Raw genomic sequence first — 5649 nt, 5'->3', positions numbered from 1 at the left:
TCTGCAAATATACTGTGTCAGATGATGACACCTTCAAACACATGGTGCTGTTCTGTGTGTGTTACGTCCTGAACCAGAAGCACTGCTGTTAGTTAATACTGGTGCTCAGCAGGGCTGTCCTCAGTGCTGTGAAAGTGCAGGCCCAAAGATATCACTGAGCTTATACACTTCATCCTCACACACAACAATTTCACTTTTAATAATCAACACTTCCTCCAGATGATGGGAACAGCTATGGGCACTAAATGGCCCCACAGTATGCCAACCTTTTTACCTTTTTTTTTTTTTTACACACCAAAAAAGCAGTGATATACAGCCAAGCCCTCAGATACCACCGCATCTGTACTGAAGGGCACACCCGGGATTGCCACCTCACCAATCTTAAAAAGGCTTTCACCCAGCAAGGACACTCCTCCAGAGAGGTAGATCGCACGTTTGAAAGAGCCACCTGGATACCACGTGAAGAACTGCTGCAGTACAGAAGAAAAACACCCACAAATCGCACACCGCTGGTTATGACGTATCACCCCTCCCTTGAACCTGTACGGAAAATCCTCAAAAAATTGCAACCCATATTAGAAAAAGACCCTATTCTTAAAAAGATCTTCCCAGAGCCACCCATCCTAGCCTTCAGACAAGCACCGAACCTCGCCAACCTCATCACCAGAAGCAAACTTCCTCAACCCCAGAACACACCAAAAGGATCCAGACCGTGCCATGACAAGAAATGCAAAACCTGCCGACACATCTCCACTATTACTACACCCCACAACAGAGCCATCAGCATCCCAGGATCTTACAGCTGCGCCTCCAGGAATGTAGTATACCTCATCCAATGCACCAAATGCCCTGATGGAAGATATGTAGGAGAGACCAGACAACAACTGCGCACCAGAATGAATGCACACCGGAAATCCATCAAAGACAGAAACACCCAATTACCGGTGGGGGCACATTTCTCACAGGAGCGCCACTCTCTCTCCAATCTCTCAGTCCTGATCCTCAAGGGAAATTTACACAACACATCCCAGAGATGAGCCTATGAGCTCCATTTCATCAACCTCCTGGATACTAGAGATCAGGTCAGGGACTAAACGTAGACATTGGATTTTTGATACATTATAATCTGCCTGGCAACTGACTCCCCAGCCCAGCCCAGCCCCTGGCTTGTTTACTTTTCATTCCATCCAGGAAGAGCACACACCAACTGCTGAAACCTCCTTAGCCTGACGAAGGGTTTTTGAACCCGAAGCATTTGGTTACTGGGTTCAGGCATAGCGGAATTTTCCTCCATGACCTAGTTACTGCCACCAGAATGATTGACAGCAAAACTATGCCATATGTATCGACTACAACCTAAAATCCTCTGTGCTATGTCATTTCTCCTCTGGGCTATACCAATTCTCCTCTGGGCTATACCAATTCTCCTCTGTGCTATAGGCATCTAATTAATGGGTTCTGACACTGGGTAACATGGATCAAAGATAAACCTACCCTGACTTTAAGCCAGTTAAAGAGTACTTAAAACTAGTTTCAGGTGTAATATGTGGACAATCCAGGGGTTAAAAATGTTGTGGGAGAAAACTCCCTGGACTTTGTTGTTCAGCCGCATAGGAACCAGGTAACACGGGTAAAGGCTTAACTGCAGTTTATTTGCTCGAGCAAATGACCATAAGCCAGCAAAGAGGCAAAATGGTCCCGACTGAAGAGTGGGGCGTTTTTTTATACTTTTTACAACAAGGCAAGACTACAGGTTTAGCAAATAAGCAATACTTGTGGAGGTTATTTCCTTATATGGTGTTTCACAAATTTTTACAGTTGCATTTTTTTGTTTAACCGATACATTCTTTTAAGCGGAAGTTAAGCAGTGGTTACATAATGATGCGTTAGCAAAAATTGCACAGCAACAGACATTTCCTGAGTACGTGACCATTGTTCTTTAGAACAATGGCTCCTTTGTCTTATACAGTTTCTGAATGTGTGAACTATTTCATTTCAGGGTAATAGCTTCCTTGCCCATTACAAAAAGTCCAGGAGCCACCTAAAATTAATATGTAACAAGGCCCATTGATTTCAATGGAAATAACCTTACCTTATGAACAACTCTTCTTCTGGATGCACTGTGTACACCACCATTCTAGTAATGGTATATATGCACACAGAGCACTTGAGCTGTAGGTTTCTGGTATCTATATTCTTTGTGTAGAACATGTGTCTTGCTTGTCCTCAGGCTTGCATATAAAGCCACGAAAGGGCATAGTCACTACATATTCCTCTCTTCCTTCCATCCAAAGCTTGTTATCAGACTTCTGAAGACATGAGAATAAAGGAAAGGTGTGGGGTATTCACAATGCATCTCTAAAAACAATATTTACAGTGTAAATGATTGTATGCATACTGTTCCATGACAGAAGATTCCGAAGCAGATGTCCATGAAGGTGGTGAAGCTTAGAAAACTTGTGGGACAGCAAGTGGAGGACTGCCTTTCTAAAGTCTTCGTCAGATTAGAAAATTTGGGCTACTTCATGCTGTTCAGAAAAGGTGATGCAGTAAAGACTGTATAGTCACCATGTATGTTTATTAACAGGACATCATTCAGAAAACTTGATGATATTACTTCTGGTCTATCATCACAGGAGGAGTTTTATTATCTAAAGCATAGCAAGTTTTTTTTCATTCAGAATGTAATCCATCACTGACCTAAAGCTGCCTCACATCTCAATCTTGTTGTAAAAAAGATGAAAAAGCTTGGAGAAACTTTGGAGTGCTTCATCCTCTCAATATAGAAGCACATGGCATCACAAACATCCAAGGAATTAAGTTGTACTTTATCTTGATGAAAATGAGGCTTGGGAAAAATATGAATACATTTATTTCATGGCTTAAATGAAAGTGAAATAATCTGAAGCAAAAATTTCAGAAGCAGTCCTGGTGAAGTGTCTATGGCTATTCTGACTTTAAAACCTAGAATTCAAAAACTCTCCCGACTGTTGGGCACCAAAAATGTTGTCGTATGGTAAAGATGAAGGAAGCTACAAGAGGCTAAGAATTCATAATAAAAAACTCATAAATTGGACAAGCATTTCTTCTTTGCAGCATATCATCCTGGAGCACAGGGAGGTCTCATAGCTTGCTGTAGAAGATGTTGCCAGAAACAAATTTCCATTTACATGTTAGTTCACAGCACGAAGGTTATACAGATTTAGTACTTTCCTCTTGATTGTCCTTACCCAAGGCAAAATAGACACGTGTCAATCATTAGCAGTCATACATGCCCCATATGCAGCACACTATTTGCAACCTGGAAAGATACTCATAAAGCTTTAAACTCCAAAAAAAAAAAAAATAGAAACCTTGTATTAATAAAGAAAACTATAAGAAAGAAAATAACTAAAAAAAACCTATAAGAAAATACAGGAACAATATAAGCTAGAAAACCATTATTCAGGAAAGAAAGAGAAACTTCAACTCTTGCCAAAGGCGGTGGGAAGAAACTAGGAAAGAGGTCAAATGACCATGCCTCTTTATGGCCATGGTGGAAGGAAGAATCTCTGGATCTTTTACTTTGGGAATCCACCCATCTGTAGTGGAATAGATAGGTACAAAGCCACTCAAGGGAGAGAGCTAATAGTTCTCCCTACTAAGGCACTCCTGAATCCAGTGCCCTCTATTCTTATTGTATGTAGTGGGAGTTAAGTTAGTGAATGTTGTTATATTATACACTGCAATACATTTCTTTTATTAATTGAGACATGAAAATAATGATTTCTGCTTAATTTTAGCTGCCCATCCCTAACTCCCCCAACCCATGCTGAGCTAGTAAAAGAAAGAGTCACTCAGGTCTGAGGCAAGATAGCAATATAGTGAAAACAGCAATGTAAATACTTCAAAATCCTAGTAAGAAAAAGGAAGCTAAGTTTTCCCCATTAAAAGTAAACTGTTTACCCTCCACAGATTCAACCTGAGTGAGAGAATAACATACACTGTAACAATCTCAGGAAAGAGAACTTTATTGTTTTACATTTAATATATTTTGCATTATGATAGCATACATAACAAGTATGAGTCATCTCTAAAGCCAGTTTATTTAATGTTGTACACTATACAGTATATATATTAAAAATTAATATATGATGAACGAAACCATGATACTATTAGTCACTCCGAACAGTAGGTTTCTTCAGTAAAGTCCCACTGAAATAATTTGAACTACTCATTGAGTTACTGTTCTTCTTATGGGAATAAGATATCAAAAGCTACACTATATCAGTATCTAAAGCAGTGGGGGTCAACCTTTTTGGCCAGCATGATACAAATTAGCCCCACATCCTCCCCAAATGCCAGTCCAGTCCCCTTCCCTGCCCAATCTGCTATTCAGCTTTGTGCTCCAAGCTATGCTGCCTGCTGATCTGTTGCTGCTCTTTCTTCTTCCTTCCCTGTGTGCCTTGGCAAATGTGTTGCTTTGCTTTCTTCTTCCCTCCCTATCTCTCAGTGTGCAGCCCGACCCCACCCCGGTCTGCTGCTGTGCCATACACACAAGCTGCTCATGTCACTTGTGGCACTTATGCATCAAGTTACGTACCCTTGTCTAAAGCTGTGATTTTCAACCCAGGTACTGTACAGACACTTGCACATGATTTGCAAGATAAACCCATAGAGCACTTTTACACATGCCCTGGAAGGTGGGGTGTGGGGGGAGGAGGAGGGCGGCGCTTTAATTAGAGTGGTTCTGAGAGCCACTCTAATTAAAGTGCCACCATGTCTTCTGTATCAATGTCCCCGCATTTAGAAATGGCAGCAGGGGCACTTGAACTAAAGCTTGTTCAACAACCTTTAGTTCAAGCACTCCCACTAACATTTTTAAGCATGGGGACTTTGATACACAAGACACAAGAGGCTGCTGCAGTGCAGCAATTGTTATGCTCCAGCAGGCTCAATTAATTGAGTCTGCTGCAACATGCTGGAATTCTATCGCATCAAAGCAGCCTCTGTGCTTGTGTATAGGCACCCATAAATCTCATCTAGGAAACCCTGGTGTCGACAACATTTCAACCTATTGTAGTCTTTCTGAGCTCTTTGCAACAGAAGAATTGCTCTAATATTTTTCCATGGTCAAAAAACGAAAACATTTCCTGAAGTCTAACAAGGGTGAGAAACAGTTTAAAGTCTCCTGGGAGTGGCTCCCATTGAAGCACCTACCTAGCAATAACATGCTGAATCTTTGCAAAACAAAGGACCATATAAATGGAGGGAAAAGGAAGTTAAAAAAAGGAGAGGTTACAATGCAGCTGCAGTGACAAAGTATTAGACTTCTATTATTCACAGAATACTATATATTCATTTTGTTATTAGGATGTTAATACACAGAATGATAGACACATATAACAATACATAGTGAATTGAAAAGAGCGGTAGGTGACACAAAACTAGGTTTTGTGGCCCTAGGTTCCCTGCTCTACAAGATGTAGTTTTCACCAGTGGCAGCGACTAGTCTAGGATTTTGACTTTGCCACCAGTTACTACATTGCAACAGCTGCCCAGGGAATGCATGATAGTTACTGAGATAATTTAAAACTAAAAATCAAATAGAAAGATATGTGAAACCACCCCAGGACAGGATCTAACTGCCATATACAGCCCCCAGTTCAC

The sequence above is a fragment of the Alligator sinensis genome, unplaced genomic scaffold (assembly GCF_000455745.1).
Source record: "Alligator sinensis unplaced genomic scaffold, ASM45574v1 scaffold258_2, whole genome shotgun sequence".
In the NCBI taxonomy this organism is placed as follows: domain Eukaryota; kingdom Metazoa; phylum Chordata; order Crocodylia; family Alligatoridae; genus Alligator; species Alligator sinensis.
Note: the sequence above shows the minus strand (reverse complement) of the source record.